Raw genomic sequence first — 22,063 nt, forward strand, 5'->3', positions numbered from 1 at the left:
AACAGTGCTACAGAATTAGTAGCACATAAAGTAGCAGAACATTTTTATAACCTATTGGTGGGGAATTACTTCTTAAATTAACTCACCAAATTGGAAAGAAACTCTGTTTAAAAATAGTTGAGTTTACTTTTTAAAATGAAGGATTTCTCTTCAACAAAGTACACACTGAACAAAATTATTTGGTAGAGAATTGAGAAAAGTATTTGGAATTCTAAAAATGAAATAGGTACATAAGCACCCATAAGTACATAAATATATACATATTTGACATGTGTATACATAGTTGATAAACATCTCCAGATTAATAAGGAAAAGCAAAATGACCAAAAAATCACAAAATAAGCAAAATACATGAACAAGCCATTCACAGAAGCTAATAAGCATATGAATTATACTCAAACTCACTAGTAATTAGAGAGATGCAAATTAAAACCAGATATCATTTTACAGAACCCAATTGGCATAATCAGAAAGCCGGGGAAGCTCAGTGTTCCCAGGCAGTTGGGATACGTGGGAATCCTCGTGCGCTGATGGTGGTGGAGTGATTGTGGAGACCATGTGGCAACATGTTCTCTAATTATGTATGTTGACCCTGCAATCCCACTTCTGAATATATGTGATAGAAAATCCACACAATTCCATGAGGGAACATATATAAAGATCTTTATCACAACATTGTTATGGTAGCGTGGTGGTGGAAGCATACTAGATATTCATGCTTGTGGACAAGCATAAAGAAAACATGGTGGGTGAAGAGACCGTGGGACTCCATGCAGCAGTTAGGAACAAGAGAACAGACTGCTGGGAAGGACTTTAACGGAGCTGAATAAGTCCATTCCTACAGGAAGCATAAAGGATACTCTCTTGGTGGAGAATAAAACTGTGTGGATCAAATAACATCACATTTTACTAGAACACAGAAACAGATGTGTGGCGCATTAATACATTAGAATGTGGGGAAGGAAAAGAAATGGGGATATTATGGGATAAATACAGAAATCAAATAGTTCATAAAATTAGCCTGCTCAGACCAGATGATATCCATGAGCTAGAAATGGAAGAGAACGGTTAACTCAACAATCTGTACTTAGTATACCAAAGACAAAAGACAATGCAAAAAAACAAAAAATTGGAAATTTATGCTCTGTAGAGGAAAGAGACAGAATTGGGATTTATGGCTTGCACCATTGTTACCTTCTCAGGGAAAAATCATAAAAATGCACAATACTGTATAAAATACTTATATGTCTAAGTATAGAATCAAAATACCTGTGACATCAAAACTTTGCTTGAAAATGCTGGGGTTCTTTTGTAGTCAGTGTTATCAAAAACTGCAGATTGAGGTAAATTTTATATTCTACCACTATGTGGCAGTAAAGATTAAAACGAAGTTTCAGTATCATTGTTATTACTTATAATTTGAAGTCTTAAGGCTCCCAAATCTTTAAGTAGCTCACAAGCCCACGCTTAAATTCAAAATAACTTGTTAGCTCTAAAAATAAATATAAATTACTTACCATGAAACCCTGGTAAGTTGGCAACTAGAGACATTGGTCACCATCCCAGAAATAAGAGAATGTTTCAGGTAAAAAAGCCTAGCCCAGGTGGAATACTGAGGAAACAGTGCCAGAACCTACCAGAGATCTCATAGGAAGAAATTACAGGACAGAAAAAGAAGGAGAAAAGTTTTGGCAGAGATCAAACCCACGGGAAAATTTGAAGTCCTGCAGAGAGTGTAGGTGGGATGTTTATTTGTCTTCCCTTCCATGCCTGTGGCAGACAGCCAGGCCCTCAACTGTCGGGGAGCTCTCTACCCTCATAAGCCCAAGCACTGCTGCCAGCAGTGAACCGAAAACTTTTTAAGAAAAGAGCACTGTGCTGCCAGCCTGCACAAGGTTGCTTTCCCACACCACAAACACAAGGCGAGCCAGCAGCCTCCATATTGAACGTGTACCCATTGTGGGCTTGTATCCTGTCCAAGGAGTCTTAGCCCTTCTGTTTCTTTGTTACTGGACCCCATGCAAACATTCCTCAGTACTCGCTTGGACTGTGACAACCCAAAGGTCCAGGGGGACACAAGAGAACCCTGGGATTCTCCTGCCCTGGAGGACAGGAGAGTGCCGTGATCACACACTTTCTGGGACAAAGGAAAGCAGAGCACATGGTCTACTCCACCTGAGAGCCCCTCCCTCATGATCTGAAGTTGTCTGCACCCCTCCCATGGAGATGCATGTAGAGTCCAGAAGGCAGGAGAGTATTCCCACCACAGGCTGGTCCCAGGCTTGAAGGGGGAGCTGCACCCCCACTAATACTCTGCCCACTGCACCTGGTTTTTGCATAGAGGGTGTAGCTCATTTCTCTTCCTTCACAGAGAGAGGTAGTTTTCAGGTGTCCTGATCAAGGAATCTCAGCTGTTGGGTCTCCTCGTCACCATATTCACAGCTAACATCCACCAGCACACACTTGAACTGCAGTAGCTTCAGAAGACTGGTGTGACCCAGAGAAAATATGTGACCCCAGAGCTTGAACAAGCAGGGCAGGCTGCTTCCAGGTGAGAGTAGCGTACAGCAGGCCAGGGGGCCCTTTGAAATAAAGGAGATCAGAGAGCTCACTCTCCTCCATTCAGAGCCTTCTCTTCTCCCTCCCCTCCCCAACTCGACAGCACAGCCACAGCAGCTCCTGCATGGGACAGGAGCCCGAGCCAGGGCGCTGGGAATGGCTATGTGCCCCAATGACATGCCCACCACACCCAGACTTCCATGGAGAGGGGGACTCATGCCTTTCCCTTTGAAAGGCCATGGCTTCCTGTAGTGGAGTACAGGCGAGCCAAAAGCTGCCTATTTCAGGATTTTTGGGTAGAACCTGTTTGGGCAGAGCCTGTTTGGGTAGAGATCTGTGGGTCAGTCTCTTTCTGAGGCCTGAAGCTACATTATGTCCTGGAGGAAAAATACAATGTCTATCTGAACTGAAAGTTGTCTGAACTGAAATTCAGGGGTCTGGGGACGGTGGTGTGAGAGGGAGAGAGGGAGCTGTGTCTGTCTACCTGGGCTGGGAGCTGGTTCACTCCCCTCTCTCCCTCCCACAAATACTGTGGGGAAATTCAACACAAGCTCCTTGAGTACCCTCACCAGGATGGTACTTCCACCTGTCATTGGGGTGTGCAATGGAGCTTGGGAGCAGGGAACTAGGACACCAGCATTCCACCGCTACCTGACCACCAGAGCAAACTGAGACCAAGCACACACCCATCTGCTACTGCTGCAACTGGCTCTTACACAAGTGCCACCTACTGGCTTGGTTGTTGAACTACAGCCTAGTACTTTTTCTACCATAACTGGCATCTGAGAAAGACATTGCTTACTGCACAAAGGCTATCAATAACCAAGGAATATATACAGAGCCTTGGCTCCCTGAAAGTACCCCCAAGTCAAAGCTGAATAAGTAAGCATAACATACAATTCAGCAACACCCCTAGGGTTGGATAAAAAAGAATAAAGTAAAATAATAAAGAAACTTAAAATTCTACCCAATAGAAAATATAGTCAAAAATAAGAAGGACCAGTTTCCTCAGATGAGAAGCAACCAGTGTAAGAGCCCTGGCCTGTATGTACAAACAGACTGTTTTGACATTCAAAAGTATCATAATGGCTCTCTAGTAATGGATCCCAACCAAAAGGAAAGTGCTGAAATGACAGATTAAGAATTCAGAACATGGTTCATAAGGATGCTCAATGAAATCCAAGAGAAAGTTGAAAGCCAACACAATGAAATAAAAAGAATAATGCAGAACATGAATGAAAAATTGACTAAAGAGACAGATATATTTTAAAAAATCAAACAGAACTTCTGGAAATGAAAGACACATTGATGGTTTTATAAAATTCAGTTGAAAGCTCAAACAACATAATACACCAAGCTGAAGAGAAAATTTCAGAGCTTGAAGACAAGTGTTTTGAAGTAACCCACTCAAACAAAAATAAGGAAAAAAGAATTGAAATAAATAAAGTTTTTGAGAAGTATCAGATTATGTAAAACACCCAAACCTAAAAATAATAGGACAAGAAGAAAAAGCAAGAGGTATGGAAAATCTATTTAAGGGAACAATTAAGGAAAACTTCCCTAATCTCACTAGAGATTTAGACATCCAGACACAAGAAGCTCAAAGAACACCTGGGTGACTCATTGCAAAAAGGCATATCAGGAAGGCATATAGTCATTAAGTTATCTAAAGCCAACATAAAGAAAAGAATTCCAAGGGTAGTGAGACAAAAACATCAAATAACTTATAAAAGAAAACTTATCAGACTAACAGCAGACTTCTCAGTGGAAACTTTACAAGTCACAGGGATTGGGGTTCTATATTTAGTCTTCTAGAACAGGAAAATTTCAGCCAAGAATTTTGTATCCTGCAAGACTAAGCTTCATAAATAAAGGAGAAATGAAGCCTTTCTTAGATAAGCAAACACTGAGGGAATTTGTTACTGCTAGATTTTCCCAACAGGAAGTGTTCAAAACAGTCCTAAATATCAAAATAAAAGGCTAATACTCACCAGTATAAAAACATTTGAAGGTATAAAACTCTCAGGGGTTATCAAATAGTAACACAATGGAGAATACAAACCAACTAAGCAACAACTAACTAAACGAATGGAATGGTACCTCACATATGATTACTAACTTTAAATATAAAGGGTCTAAATACCCCACACAAAAGATATAGATTGGCAGAATGGGTGAAAAAACACAACCCAAATATCTTCTTCCTTCAAGAGAACCACTTAATTTATAAAAATTCTTGTTGACATAGGTAATGCTGTTGAAAAAAATCTTCCAGGTACATGGTAATCACAAGTGAGTAGCTATTATATCAATAAAACAGACTTTAAAACAATAACAGTAAAAAGAGACAAAGAAAGTCATTATACAATGATAAAGGTAACAATCCAACAAAAAATATAAGCATCATAAATATATATACAACTAATTCTGGAGCTCCCAGATTAATAATACAAATACTACTAGGAGCAAGGAAAGAGATAGACAGCAGTACAATACTCGTGGTGGATTTCAACACTCCACTAACAGCATTAGACAGATCATTGAGGCAGAAAGTCAATAAAGAAACACTGGACTTAAACTGGACTCTAGAACAAATGGGCATAGCAGACATTTATAGAACTTTCTACCCCAAATTTCCAAACTAAACATTTTTCTCATCAGCACATGAAACATTCACCATGGTAGACCATATGAGAAACCACAAAATAAGTGTCAGTAAAATTCAAAATTCAAAATCATATCTGTCTTCTCAGACCACAGTGGAATAAACATAGACATCAAATCTCAGAAGTATACAAATGCTTGGAAATTAAAAAACCTGTTCCTGAATGATCTTTGGGTCAATGATGAAATCAAGATAGAAATTAAAAACAAAAATTGAACCTAATGATAACAGTGACACAAATTATCTAAACCTGTGGGATATTGCAAAAGTGATGCTAGGAGAAAAGTTTGTGGTGCTAAATGCCTACATCAAGAAGACAGTAAGTTTACAAATTGACATCCTAACTTCTCACCTCAAGCAATTAGAAAATCAAGGACAAGACTAATCCAAAGCTAGCAAAAGAAAATAAATAATAAATATTAGAGCAGAACTAAATGAAATTGAGAACAAAATGAAATCAACAATATAAATAAAATAAAAAGTTAAAGTTTGGATGTGGTGGTTCCTTCATGTAATTCTGGTATTTTAGGAGGCTGAGGCAAGAGGATTGTTTAAGGCCAGGAGATCGAGACCAGCCTGGGCAACATAATCAAATCTCCATCTCTGCCTAAAAAAAAAAAAATCAATTAGATATGTGATTGATATATGCTTATATTCTGAGCTACTTGGGAAGGTGAGGTGGGAGGATCACTTGGGCCCAGGTGTTTGAGGTTGCAGTGAGGCATAATAATGCCACTACATTCCAGCCAGGGTGAAAGAGAGAGAGACCCTGTCTCAATAAGAAAAAGTTGATTTTTTGAAAGAAACAAAACTGAGAGAACGCTAAGTTAACAAAAAAAAAAAAAAGAGAGAGAGACAAGATTCAACTAAACTCAATCTGAAATGAAAAAGGAGACATTGTAACCTATGCCATAGAAATATAAAAGATAATCTAAGACTATTATGAACACCTATATACATGAACTAGAATATCTATAGGAAATGGATAAGTTCCTGAAAACATACAACTTGTCTCATTTGAATTAAAAGGAAATGGAAACCCTGAACAGATAAATAAGGAGTACTGAGATTGAAACATTTATAAAAAATCTCCTGGAAAAAAAAAAAAAAGGAAAAAGTACAAATCTGGAGGCATCACATTACGAGACTTGAAATTATAGTGTAAGGCAATAGTAACCAAAACAACATGATATGAGTATAAAAGAAAAGAAAAACATATATGTTAATGGAAAAGAGTAGAGAATCCAGAAGTAAAACCATATACCTATAACCAAATGATTTTTAACGAAGTAGACAAAAAACATATACTGAGGAAAGAACACCCTATTTGATAAATGGTGCTATGAAAACTGGCTAGCCACATGGAGAAGAAACATATATTTCTCTCAATTTCTCTCAATACACAAAAATTAACTCAAGATGGACCAAAGACTTAAATGTAAGATTGAAACTATAAAAATTCTGGAAGAAAACCTAGGAAAACTATATCTGCCATTGGCCTAGGACCTACGCAAAGAATTTGTGAATAAGACCCCAAAAACAAAGCAATAAAAACAAAAATAAGTGAGATTTAATTAAACTAAAAAGCTTCTGCACAGCAAAAGAAAGAGTCAACAGAGAAAACAGACAACTTACAGAGTAGGAAAAAAATATTCATGAACTACATAACTGACAAAGGATTAATATCCAGAATCTATAAGGAACTAATACAAAACCTGGTGAAGAAAACAAATAAATCCATTAAAAAGTAGGCAAAAATACATGAATAGACATTTTTCAAAAAAGATATACAAATGGTCAACAAACATGAAAAAATTCTCAACATCACTAATCATTAGGGAAAGTCAATTAAAACCCCAATGAGATACTATCTTACCCCTGTCAGAGTGGCCATTATTAACAAGTCCAAAAACAATAGATGATGGCACAGATGCAGTGAAAAAGGAATGATTATACACTGCTGTTGAGAATGTAAATTTGTCTGAGCTCTATGAAAAACAGTATGGAGATTCTGCAAAGTTCTAAAAGTCAACCTACCATTGGATCCAGCATAATTCACCTGCAATTGTATATTTATTGCAGCACAATTCACAATTGCAAGGATATGGAAGCAAACTAAGTGCCCATCAACTGATGAGTGGATAAGGAAAATGTGGTATATATACAGCATGAAATAGTACTCACACATTAAAGAGAATAAAAAACATCTTTTTCAGCAACTTGGATTGAACTGGAGGACATTATCTTAAGAGAAGAAATGTAGGGATAGAAAACCACATGCTGCATGTTCTCACTTGTAAGTAGGAACTACGCTATAGGTATGCAGGGGCATGCTGAGTGACATGCTGAGTGGAGACTCAGAGGGGGCGGTGGAAATGAGGTCATGGAAGGACAACTACTTACAAGTGCACTGTACACTCTTCTGGTGATGAGTACTCTAAAAACCCAAACATCGCCACAACACATTTCATCCATGTAACCAAAACCCACGTGTACCCCTAAATCTACTGAAGTAAAATAAAGGAATTAAATGATAAAATCTCTCAAAAATTACTTACAAAAGCATGGACATAATATGAAATTTATGTCAATAATAATATAAGAATTGAAACCAGGGAAATATATGGCCAATAAAATAAGATGAAGACAAATATGGAGTAAAATTTTAAAAATGTATTGTGTTACACATCTTATACACGGTTATTAGAGGGCCATACATGAATAAGATAAAGTCAGTTACATAGTCTCACTGTCTAGAAGATGCAGACAATGAGTTGTTCAGGAGAATATAGCTATTTTTGGTCCTGAAGCCACAAAGAAATATCTCCATCAGCTCCCATAGTAGAGAAACTATTTGATGTAGTGAATAATGTTCTCAGGAAAGTTCTTTCAGTAAATATTAGGAGGTCCATAGGTCTGCTTGTCATTAAGTCTCTTAATGTAAGATGGTTATGTCAGCTTAGGGTAAAACATGGAAATAGTATTTCAACACAACACAACAGGATCTGGTGCATCTTTCTGATATTCTGGCAAACTCAAGGGTAGATTTTATGTTTTCTATAAAAATGAATATATTCTAATTGCAATTAGAATTAAATATTCTCCCAGTGTTAATTAAATATGGAAGTAATTTATTTTTGAGTAGTAGCAACTCTGGATCCTACATTCTAACATATACCTTACGTAAAACTATTTTATATTACCTGTTAAATGCAGAGCAGCAACTTTCATAATAAGTTGACTTATGGGTGGAATTGGCAATTGGACATTACTTGTGGCTTTTGGAGATCTACTCAAGGATTAACACTCCTAGGGAGCACTCAAGATTCTTCTTGAGATATAATTTTGGTTATGTTCTAAGAAAAAGGCACTGATTGACCTACCTCTAACTCTATCCTAATGCACAAGTAATTCTATTTCAGAGAGAATGCCACATACCTCTTTTGACATGAAAGTATTTAAAACAGGCATGAATCTTACTATGGATATAAAGTGTCCTGATATTTAAGTAAAATAAATGCCATAAGCAGAATAATATTAGAATCCCAATTCAATGTATATAATTGCTTGCAAACTTCAGTGGATTAAGAGATGCTTTAAAGAAAAGTGAAGTGATAATATCCCTAAGAAGACATCATTGATGCATCACAAACTACAGTTTTTTTTTTAATTTTGACTCTAAATCCTACAATATTAAGTTAGTTTTGTTTTGCATGTTAGTGAGGGACCAAAAAACTTAATCATGCAAGCTGGAACCATGCAAAGTGTTCTCAGTAATACACGGTAGAGAAAATTACGATCATCCTGGGACCTTCGGAACTTTTTGTCAAAATATTCAGAACTCTACAGTTGGTTATAAACATACAGAAATGTGAAAAAAATATTAAGACTAATATTTACTTAGTACACTATAATTTAAGCATTAGATACATCCAGAACAAGGACTTTTTTTCTCTGTAAAAACTTACCAAGAGTGTTTTAAACAGTATGTGCCTTCTTTTCGCCATATAATTTAAAGATACAGAATATGGTTTTATGCCTTAATGAATTTTCATCCTCCTTTCTAAGTCCAATATTTTATATTCTGAGTTTTTGTTCTTGAGGAATACCTCTGAGAGTTCTTCTAATTGGAGCTTTTCTGTAGATGTCACTTCAATGGGACACCTGCATTCTTCTCACAACAACCACTTTCCTGTTTAGGTTGATAAGTTTGCTGTCATTCTGTTCTTCTAGCTTTATACTGAGAAGTCTCTGAAACAGTGGAATTATCAACATTCCCACAGTCAGTTATTTCTTCTGGAACTTCTTTTATATTTAATTCAAATTTGACTTCTAGTATTGTCACTTTTCTTTTCTACACTTTGATCTTTGTTGCCCAATTTCCACTTTCCATTAATGTAAGATGTCTCATAGACTTATTACTGGGATACCAAGAGACAACACAACTGCATGCTATGCTGTCTTTTCACAGTAAAGATTAACAGCCACTGACAACCTTTGAAATGTGTGATGTAATTGCTCACTAATTATGATGTGCGTTTGTATTTCCATGGCGATTCATGGACTGAAAAGCTAATGGTAGCTTGTACTATGTGCAATTACTAGCAGTTAAGATACTATGGCAACTGAAATTTGTGCCCTGTTGTCGGGGGATTTGTGTTGTTTAACTAAACCATGATAATTGAGATTCGTGCATACTGAAACTGTGCAAAGAAAGGACTATCTATATCACAAAAAAGATTACGTTGACTGTAGATCTCTAGAAATCAGTTTTGTGCTTCCTTCTGCTGAGTGACATGGTGCTATCACCAACTTGGTACCATTTTTAATTGCTAATCTTTTGGACTGGGCATTTTAAAACAAGTAGAATATTTTTAACTCCAAATTCATGTGAGGGCAAAGCTGTGATCACAAAGCTTTGTAAGAACAATTAAAAAAATTTTACCCAGAGCCTAAGGTGACTTCAAGGTTCCTTGATAGCTTTTGGTTCAATTGGATGGATTTTTTTCCTAGACCAATTTTATCAACAGTGTGGTGGAAGGTTTTCCTTTTAATTTGCACCTTTATCAGGTGATCTCAAGACTACCTCATGACCCAGGTGGATACTGTAGTCAAAGCTCTTGGGACCTAAGGCTGAGTAACAATGTCCTGGGAATCTCAAGCATCAGCTTCTATTTCTCTCCTTACATTTTAATTTCTTATTTGACTTTTGCAGATTTCCTTATCTTGTGAGTTCAATGTACGCATGTATAAATAAATAACTTTTAAAATTATAGCTTATCTAGTATATCTACATATTCTGTAGTTTTGTTTTTTTTTATTTGTTTTCTTGTCTTCTATCTTGCAGTGAAAATATCTTGCCTGTAGTTCATTTATTTACACACGGAAATCTAAGGATCAACTGATAATGTAATACCTTAGGCCTCAAAATTTAGCTAGTGTGGTGCTTAGAATGAATGTGTATAGGGAGTTTACGTAGGATTGTTGGTAAGATAGAAAGGAGAGCCAAGGAACTCAGAGAAGAGTAAGTGGAGGACAATATGAGATCATAGAAAAGTAAGAAACGAGGACGAGAAAGCAGAGAAGACAAAGAAAACACTATGTAAACAGAAATGAACAGGAGCACAGGCCAAGTGGAAGAATGTTAAAATTGAAATTGAATTAGAGAATATCAAGTTTGTCAAGTTTTTTCAGGAATATCAGCCATTTCACAGTGGGGGATTAATGCTTCTAGGAAATGGAGTTTTCTTAGCTCTGAGGCTGAAACCTTTTTGTTGTTGTAGGTGGGAGAGGGGGAGGACACAGGAGAGAGACAGAAACTGCTACTGGAGGTCAGAAAGGGGGGGAAACACTTGAATCAGAGCTGGAGGGGAAACGAAAGGCCCTGCAAGCCGCATGTGGTTGTGGGGGGCTGTGGGGTTTCTCTAAAGGGGAAGTGGAAAGGGGGACTGAAGTTTCTGCTGGTGGGAAGGGAGTGACGGAGCAGAATGTGAGACTGTGTGGGGTGGGGACATGTCATCTGAGTCCTGAGGAGACTCTCTCTCTAGGGTAGTAAAAATCCACTGATAGGAGTGGGCAGATAAGAGCTCAGGCAAAGGAGGACAAAAGGACGCGGGTGGCCTGTGTATTGACAGTGTAAGGAGAGGGAACTTGGGGAAGGGTGGTGACAGATGAAGAGTACTGCACTCCCCCAGGATAACTGAGACACCCTACTAAGGCTGGGTTCTAATCATAGGGTGTCCCATTTATCTCAGATTGTTCTTTTAGGATTTTGTGTGTCCAGAGAGCCTAACTAACTAACCACTTCCTTCTCCTTCTCTCTCCATTGCATTTGATATAAATTTCAGGTCTTGTATCTATATTTAGAAGTGTTCACTGGTACAAGGAGTTCCTCTTTTTATTTATCTATTTTTTTGAGATGGCATCTTGCTTTGTTGCCCAGGCTGGTCTCAAACTCCCAGCTTGAAGTGATGCTCTTGCCTCAGCCTCCCAAATTGCTGTGACTACAGGTGTGAGCCACTGCAACTGGCCATAGTTTTGCTTCTTACACTTCCTTTTTCCTCTCTTTTTGGTGTTTGATATACATAATCCTTTGTGTATAAAATAGCTTACTTAAGAGTTTGGATTTTTTTTTTTCCACAAAACAATCGAAATATTTTAAGCATGACACTTACATGCTCAGGTTGTCATTTCATGTAGCAACTCTGAGGCAGAGAGCTGCATAGATATGGAGAGATGAGGATTGTAACGTACAGGGAGGGATTGTGGCCATGATCTATGTCACACATGATGAAAGAAGGACCACATGTCAGTGGGGTCAGAGAGGAAAAGCCAGATTATGGAGATTATGGAGAGAAATGACGTGGTGACTGTAACACCAAAGGAGAAAGAAGTTTCCAAAGAATGCAGGTTTCTAGGTTTGTGTTAGGATGATTTCATGGGCATTGCCACGCCAGCAGGTGAGAGTGTCACCTAAACTTCTAGTTCCCCTAAGGGAGAATTTTCCCTAAATATTTTTGTTTCTTTTCTCACCCTTACTCATTCCTCTGAAAACTGAGTGGATGGCCTCATTGGTGAATGCAGGAGAGAGACTGGGCATGCTGTGTCAGCACCTCGCCCACCCTTCACCCCTGGAGGCAAGGCGCTCTCAGAAGGGTTGGTTCTCTTCTCCTCTCCATGCCCTAACTCTCACAGGAACAGCCCCTCAGGTAGGGAGGCTTCAGTTTTTTCAGCATTGCCTGAACTGGTTAGTGCATTAGTCCTCGTGGAGTGCCATAGTTAAATGCAGTCGGCTGAGTGGCTAAAAAAGAGAAATTTATTTTCTCACAGTTTTATAGGCTGGAAATTCATCTTGATCTTGGCAGATTCAGTTTCTGGTGGGGGCTCTCTTCCTGGCTTATAGACAGCTGCCTTCTCACTGTGTGTTCATTTTGCCTTTCCATGGTGGGTGCACACACACACACACACACACACACACACACACACACACACACAGAGGTGGAGGGGGAGAGAGAGAGAGAACTGTGTATTTCATCTTTTGAGGACACTAATCCTGTTGGATTAGGACTCCACCCTTAGGTCCTCATTTCAACTTAATTACTTCTTTGTTTCTCTTGCTGACTAACCATTATTTGTTATTATAAACCAGTTTAATTTCTGTAAATTTGTATAGAGTGGTTTTCTTCTGGTCTCCACTTTTTAAGTAGGACTAATCCTTCAAAGCCCATTTTTAATGCTGTTTCCTCCCACAATCTTCCTTGACCCATAAGAAGGAATCAGTTTTTGCGTCCTCTGAACCCAGAGAGCACTTCATTGTACTCTGCTGTGTGCATACATCACTTACTGTCCTGCTTTGAAGCCACTTGGGTATTTCTTCCTTTTTACATTTTTAAGCTCATTGGGGGCAAGAATTATGACAAAAGTACCTTCTTGCATGTAATTTGTGTTCAGGAAAAAATAAAATAATAAAAAAAAACAAAGCATCATATGTAAGTTGGATTAACTATCATGTTGAAAGTTTTGTCTCCTTACATTCCTTTCTGATAATGTTGCAGGATTTGAAACATTGATGCTTCCATTCTTGTTTAAATGCTTCTTAGTTAGCTGAGAAATTCTAGTCTCCTTTAGTTCGCTGTTTTTCTCCCTAATCCTTTAAGTGAAAATTTAGCTTTGCCCCTTGACATATATATTTTCCATATAGAAAGAGCCAACTCTATCCGACTTGTTACAAACACAAATAGAGCAAGACAGTGTGCAGGTCATGTGTGAAAGGTAGCAGGGAAGATATGTCCCAGAGTGGTTAAGAAAAAAGAGGAACAGATTTGGTCCTCAGGGTTGGGGTGGAATCAGGACAAACAATGTGTCCTGATGGGAGACAAATATATATATGGGAGACAAATCGCCTAATGTGCTGTGGTGTCTGAGATAGCGCTGGCTAGATTATAGTCCCTTTATATTTCATTTACTAATTCAACCAACATTTGTTAAGCACTGAATATGAGACAGGCAGTTTCTATACTGGTGGGGGACAAAACATAATGAACTTGGGTCCACCCTTCTGAAGTTTGCTTCTTCAGTCTCTCTGTGTTTTTTTTCTTCTGTTTACCGTTTTCATATTTTTGTTTCCTTAAAAAAATTTTTTTCAGTGTATTATAGGGGTACAAATGTTTAGGTTACATATATTGCTTTTGCCCCACCTGAGTCAGAATTTCAAGGGTGTCCATCCCAGATGGTGCACATATGGTGAATATACCCATCTCTTCCTCCCCCCCCCTTGCTCAACACCTGATGAATGTTACCACTATATGTACATATAAGCGTTGATCAGTTATTATCCTGGCTAGAGCTGGAGCCTTTAAAAAATTTTTAATCAACTTTATTGATGAATAATTTTCAGTAAATATCTCCATTTTTCAGTTCATGCTTCCATTTATTTTGACAAATATAGAAGCCCACGGAAAAAAGACCACAATCAAAATACAGAGATCCATAACCCCTAATACCTATTTGTAGTCAAACTCACCACTAACCTGGCATTCTTGCAACTACCATTTTGGAACTTCTGTGCATGCAGATGTTTTGTAAAATTAAAAATTTGAGATCCCAAATATATCAGTTCCTAAATAATGAAGGCAAAATGTAAAATTAGCATAACCGCTTGTCCAGTCAGTGATATACCACAGACACAGGGACTATTTGAAACGAATTTAAGTCATAACAAATTGATTGTATATTCATAGGGAAATATACTCTGGGATTAATAAATACATTTTAAATGGATTTAATAATCATGTTGCTAATGGTAGTGTTTGTATTTTTAGGCTTCATTTGGTTTTAATAGATATATAATCATAGTACATATTTATGGCGTACTGTGGGGTGTTTTTATACATGTACACATTGAATAATGATCAAAGCAGGGTAATTAGCACATTCATCACCTCAAATATTTATCATGTCTTTGTAGTGAGAACACTCAAAAATTCTTTCCTAGCTATTTTGGAATAATACATTATTGTTAACTATATTCACCTTACTATGCAATATAAAACCAGAACTTATTCCTTCTATCTAACTTTAACTTTATGCCTGTTGGCCAACCTCTTCCCTATTGTCCCTCCCCTCTACACTCTAATTTCATGAGATCAACTTTTTTAGATTTCATGTATGAGTAAGACTATGTGATATTTGTCTTTCTGTGCTTGGCTTATTTCACTTAACATAATGTCCTTCAGCTTCTCCATGTTTTTGCAAATTGCAGGATTTCATTCTTTTTTTATGGTGAATAGTATTCCATTGTGTATATATGTCACATTTTTAGTCCATTCATCAGTTGATAGACACCAACTTGATTCTGTATTTTGTCTGTTGGGAACAAAGCTGCAATAAACATGAAATTGCAGACAAGTCTCTTTGACATGCTGGTTTTATTTCCTATAACTGTATATCCACTGCTGGGATTGTCGGATCACATGAAATACGTATTTTTAATTTACTGAGGAAACTCTATACTATGGTCCATAATAGCTGTACTAATTTACATTATCACCAACAATGATACCTACTGAAACAGTGTTACCTACTAAAGATATAAGTGGTTTATACACCTGGATTACAGTTGGAGTAATTCAAATTTGTGTGTATACTTGCTTTTGCCAGTAAGTTTTATATCTTTAAATGTTTTATGTCTCACATTAGCATTTTTCCTTTCAATTTGAAGAAATCACTTTAGCATTTCTTATAATACAGGGCTAGTAGTATCTAATTTCCTTAACTTTTGTTTGTCTGGGAAAGTCTTGATCTGTTCTTAATTTCTCAACGATAGCACTGCCCGGCACCATATTCTTGTTTGAAAGTTTTATTTTGTTTTGTTTTTTCAGTGCCCAGAATATATTGTCCCACTTCCTCCTGGCATGAAGGTTTCTGCTGAAATGTCTGCTGCCCAGCATTTCAAAATTTCCTTTAATGTTGTTTGCTGCTTTTCTATTGCTGCTCTCAAAATCCTTTGCTTTGACTTTTGAGAGTTAAAGAGCATGTCTTGGGATGGTTGTATTTGGAATGAATCTGATTGATGATGTTTGACCTTCTTTTACTTGGATATTTGTATCTTTCTCCAGGTTTGGAGAGTTTTCTATAAATTTTCTATCCCTTTGTTTTTCTCTGCCCCCTAGTGAATTCCAATGAGCAAAATATTTACTCTTTTAATAGTATTACATAGATCATGTAAGTTTTCTTTATTCCTTTTTATTCCTTTTCTCCTTTGTTTCTGTATTTTCAAATAGCGTATCTTTGATCTCACTGATTCTTTCTTCTGTTTGATGAAGTCAGCTATTGACGCTTTCTATTTCATTTTTTATTTCATTCATTGTACTTTTTTATTTTTATGATTTTTGTTTGATTTTTAAAATTATTTCAATTTCTTTTAAACTTCTCTCATAATTTTCTGAATTGTTTCTCTAAGTTTTATCGATGTTTATTGAGCTTCTTTAACACAGCTATTTGGATTTCCTTGTCTGAGAATGCATACGCCTCCATCACTTTAGGGTCCATCATTGGTATCTTGTTGTGTCTCTTTGGTGTGGTCATAATTCCCTGATTATTTTTGATACTTTAAATACATATTCATGTCTATATATGAAAGATTTGGTATTAATTCCAGTCTTAATTGTCTGGCCTGTTTTTTTTTTTTTTTTTCCTATCTGGAGTTTAAGCAGATTGAATGCTGTTAGAGCCCATGACTGCTGCAGCCATTTCAGTACTAAGGGGAACCCTAAACTCAGGTTGGTTGTGAGTGTCATGAGGGCTGCAAGATTGTTATGGAACCCCAGGCTTTGTGGGCCTGTGGAAGACCCAAGGTTGTGTGAGAAATCTGATAAGTGACCTGAGACTGGAAGCCTGTCTTATCGCCACAGGCTCATGTATGTTTCCTGGAAAATCTCTGCATAATTGGGACAATTCCCCAACTGCATTGAGAGGCATTGGTTCTGAATTTTGTGCCTCTTAAGGACCCTCTGAGGTACAGCAGTTGATAGGTTCACTCTAGTGGCCCAGACATGTGTGCTTCTTAGCAGTTTCTATTTGGGCAAGGGGATTTCCCGACTGCAGTGAGAGAGTCTAGAGCTGAGACTGTGCCCCATAGGATCCATTGTAGGATGGATGCTAGTGGCCCTACCTGGTAGCTCAAGTGGGTGCACAAACCCAGTATTTCCCCACATGAGCAGGAGAGCTCCCTCTCTAACTGCAGTGAGATGGATTGAAGCTAGACTGGGTCGCCTCAGGACCTAGTGTGTGACAAAGTCTGGTTGGCCCATCAGGGAGGTTCAGATGAATGGGTAATTCCCAGCCTGTAAGATATGGGGAAGTTTCCCTCTGGGTCCTTGTGCAAGGTGTAATAAGTTGGGACCACAGCTGAGGGGGGCTGGAGACAACTTGCAGGGTAACCTTGAGATCCACTGCCAAGGTCAATGTTGGTGGGCAGGCAAGCTTTTCTGCTGAGTCACTAGTACAGGATTCCTTGTGGACCTGTTGGCAGGTGGATTTGGTTCCAGGCTCAAGTCCATATTGGGCTGTAGACAAACGTTTTGGGTAATGGGTCTATTTCTGGGTTTGAGACCAAGAATATCATTGGTGAGTCTGCTACCCTGGTTGCTGATCGGCAGTCTGGGAATTGTCTTTCTAGGCTTAGGCTCCACTAAGGTTTTACCACTTCCTATATGATTCCTGAGGCTCACACAGAGAAACTTGTCTGTAGATGGGTGCACAATTTGTGTTGTTTTGAGGGGGGTGATACTAGGGGGTTACCTCCTATTCTGCCATCTCTCTGACCTATTGTTTACATTTTTATTATAAATTTGTCATGAGTGTAGTGCAGGATTAGGTGAATACACATTTACATTGATTCATTGGGAACCAGGATTTTCTATGTGGGAGAACAGAGAAGTAGAAGTGAGATGGGTGAGTCAAACCTCATAGTTCTGAACTTGAGTTGAAAGTATAAGTATGAGCTCATGGTGGCATTTATCCTTAATAAAACCAAAGGCTGTTTTTAGGTTTGCCTCTCACTTAGAATGCCTAGAAACCAGTACTAACCTAGATTATTGTTTCCACATCATGTTTTCACACTACAAGGCACAAGAAACCCTTGGAGAATTGTCTAATTTCTAGTGTGGGGTGGGATGTTTCTGCAAGAGTCATAAACAGCCTTTGCACATCACAAAGCAATACAGTCTTCAATGATGAGGCATATTGAAAGACTTCAGCAGCATCAGACTTGAAAAGGATTTCTCTGTCACAGATGGGACAATTTGAGCTCCAATAAAAACATTTCACGTAATAAGTCAAGCATTTGCAATAAGTTGAAATTCATGAGTATCCAATTATGCAAAACAATTACTAGTCACCTGGGAAAGATGCCATATAAACCATTCATTATCTTATAAACTGGCAAATAAATGGAAAGTATAAAGTATGTTTGTTATTTCATTACTTCTGCATAAGGAGAATTGCATAAGGAATACTGCATAAGGAATATTGAGGAGAATATTTCTTTTTAGAAATATTCTAACCAATAAATAAAGAATGCATAATACTTTTTTCCTTCTTAGGCCATTTATTCATAAGATATAGCCCAGGGATATCCTTTCAAAGGGTTGACAGTTCAAAATGATTTCTAAAACAATACTAATATCTTACACACATTTTTCATTTTATTCCTCTCATGAGTGTACATTGTTCCTCAGAAACTACATAAAACATAATATTGCATCATACTGAATGACAAAGCAGTATAAAAATGTAGCTGTTTTCCATTAAGCGAGACATTAAAGACAATTGCAAAAGTGTAAAGAAAGGTGCTATAAAGCCATCCTTCTCACTAAATATTTGGAAAATATTTGAAAACAAAGATGTTATTTTTGTGGACACATCATCAATGTTTTATTTTATATAATTTTATACATTAGTTTTTACTTCTAAGACATAAGTATCCAGCTATCTATCTAGACATACATTTAGCATACGTTTTATATAAACAATAGTTTTCCGAATCTTCTCATTTTTTTATTGTGCTAAAATATACATATATAAGATTTGCCATTTTTATCATTTTCAGGTATACATTCTGTGACATTAAGTACATTCACATTATTGTGCGATCCTCAGTCACTTTTACATGTGTAAAATGCATAAAATTCTTGAGACCTATTGATCTAGGTAATGAATAGAGATCACCAAATATTATATATGTCTTGTGAGACATACAGAGTATAATAGGAACTGAATAGATCACATCATAAATCTATGAATATACAGTAAATCAAGAGGATAAAGGTCATGTGAAATGACATCATAGCTATGTGATCGGCAAAATTCAGACTGTGGACAATTATACAAGAAGAATGATGCGATTTCTTTAAAAACAAATTCTAGGATAAAAATGAGTGGAAAAATCTGTAGATTAAAAGAGATGAAACTATCAACTAATTTTAATGCATGGGTCTTATTTTTATTCTAATTTCATAAATAAACTAAAAAATAATTCATGAGACAATTAGGAAAAATTTGAGTACTGATTAGATATTTAATGATATTAAACAATCTTTAATTTATAAATATCATAATGTAATCATGGCAATATAGAAAATAATCTTTATATTTTAGAAATACATGTTGAAACATTTATGGATAAAATATGATATCTGAAATTTATTTCAATCATGAGGGGATCAATTTTTCAAAGTTATCTCATGAGCAAATGATTTTTATACTGTTTTTTTCTATCAATGCATATATAAAATTACTAATTAAAAAGTTGAAAAGGAGTCATTTGTTACCTATGATTTCAAGTCACTTAGTAGGCAGCTCAGTTAACAGATCGACTGTTGCAGCAAGGCAGTGCTTGTGTTCAAGAAACCCTTATTTTGCTGAATAGTGGCACCAAAGCACAAGAGTAGTGATGCTTGAAATTTGCTCACACAAAAGAGAAGCTGTAAAGTGCTTTGTTTATGTAAAAAGCTGAAAGTTCTTTACTCAATAAGGAAATAGAAAATATCTATGCAGACATTGCTAAGATCTTCAGTAAGAATGAATCTCCTATCCATAAAATTGTAAAGAAGGAAAGAATTCATGCTTGTTTTGCTGTTGCATCTCAAACTGCAAACATTATGGTCACAGCTTATGGTCACTGCTTAGTTAAGATGGAAAGGCATTAAATTTGTGGGTGGAAGACATGAACAGAAACGTGTTCCAAGTGACAGCAATTGGGTTTTGTATTATCTATGGTTTCAGGCATGCATCGGGGGTGTTGGAACATATCCACCGTGGAAAATGGCAAACTACTGTATTTCCATGTATTGGCAAAAATCACATAAACATGCATACATGGACATGCACTCTCAAACAAAAATAGTGTGGAAGTCATTGTATTTTGTGGTTGAAGATCTATTAATATTTCTGAAAGTTATTTATGCAGAAGACCTATTTATGAAAGTCATCTATGCAGCCGTCATATTTATAGTTAAAATCACAGGTGAATTAAGGTTTCTTAAGGTAAGGACACTTAGAGGAAAATCATAAGTTCAGAAAACCACTGTAGAGGAATGATAATTTGAGAAGAGAAAGAATAAAAGGAGCAAAGAAAACAGAGGAAAAATATAAGAAAATATGAAAAAGTTGGTGCAAGATATTAGCAATCATGGTAATACGAGAATTTTCAATCAACGAAAAATTCAAACTCAATTGGTTTAAAAGGAAAGCTGAAACTTATTAGGTCCATGTAACTAAAATATCCAAGGTAGTTCAAGTCTCATGTATAGTTGATTTGGGCTTTGCCCTGTTATCTCTTCACTTTCTCTTTTGCCTGTTTTCTTTATATGTTAGCTTCATTCTTGGGACAGCTTTTGCTATGGAACAAAATTCTACAGTGATTTTGGGCATTGCGCACATCATCCCAGCCAAAGTGAGAACACCTCTTTCTTCAACCAGCCAACATTAATCTTAGGCTTCAGTTGAATCAGGCCAAATTACATCAACTATATGCTGTGAGCCAATAATTATTGGTAAAAAGGGGCATGAAATTATGATCATTTTCTTCAAACTTGGTTTTTATCTGGGGTCAATTTTTCCTCCTGGGGAACAGTTAGTAATGTCTGAGGTTATATTTGACACACAACTGAGGAGATACTGTTGGCATCTAGTGGGTAGAGGCCACGATGCTGCTAATCATCCCACAGTACACAGAACAGCCTTCCTCACCAATAATTACTTGGATCAAAATGTCAATAGGGCAAAGGTTGAGAAACCATTAGAACAAGGGTTCTCAAATTTGAATATAAACGAGAATCACCTGGAAGCCTTGTTAAAACAGATCATTGGTTCCCATTCCCACATTTTCTGATTTAATAGGTTTGGGGTAGCAATTAGTTTTTCTAGTAAGCTTTCAGGTGCTATTGCTGCAATTAGTTCATAGTTCACATACCTATGTTCCACATTGCATGGTTCATAAGCACACCGCAATAGCAGGGCTACTCTATAAGATGGGGTCCAGCTGAATGTATTCTGGAAAAGTAACCAGTTGTACTAATAGAAGGAGGGAAGCCTGTGATTTCAACTATTTCCTACACTTCTCAAACTCTAAAGACCATATTATCCTAAAATTTACAGGTAGGAGAATAGTTTCGAGTGGCCCTGGCTTCTCTAAAACTACTGTTTCTGCTGACCTCCCTTTCTAAGTCCTATAAAAATATAGCCTAAAATCTCCCTTCCCACTACTGTGTCAATCAAAATGAATTAGGATGTTTTAAGATGGACTCTTCTAGAAAACTATAAACAAAAAACGAATAAAGGTAAATTTAACTAAAAAATATAACTGAGTTGATAAATCACAAATATCAAACAAAGACCCCGAGGGCAGGAACAGCCCTCTTAATTATTTTCCTTGAATATGTCATAATTCGCCTGAACTCTTTCTCCTCAGCCATCCTGCCTCTCATTCTTTCTCACTGGACAAATGAGAAGCAGGATTTCATTCCAGTGACTCTTTGAAGTTAGACTATAGTTGTAGGAATGACGAAAAATGGTGGTTTTCTCCAGAGGCGTTCAGAGCAGAAACAAGAAAAGCATAATGTTTTTTGGCTAAGTGGGAAATATTTTAGTAAGAAGAGAAAGATTTAGAATATCAACTAAAGAGAAAAAAAGGAGGAAGAAGATGACTTTGAAAGAAGGCCATTAACTTGACAGTCAACAACTCAGATAATTTTTTATGGAGAAAATGCATTTGCAGGTAAGAGGTCTTGGCAGGGATCCACAAACTGGGAGCACTGCCCTCAAGGAACTTCCAAGTAG

Source organism: Microcebus murinus, chromosome 2 (assembly GCF_040939455.1).
Source record: "Microcebus murinus isolate Inina chromosome 2, M.murinus_Inina_mat1.0, whole genome shotgun sequence".
Classification (NCBI taxonomy): Eukaryota; Metazoa; Chordata; class Mammalia; order Primates; family Cheirogaleidae; genus Microcebus; species Microcebus murinus.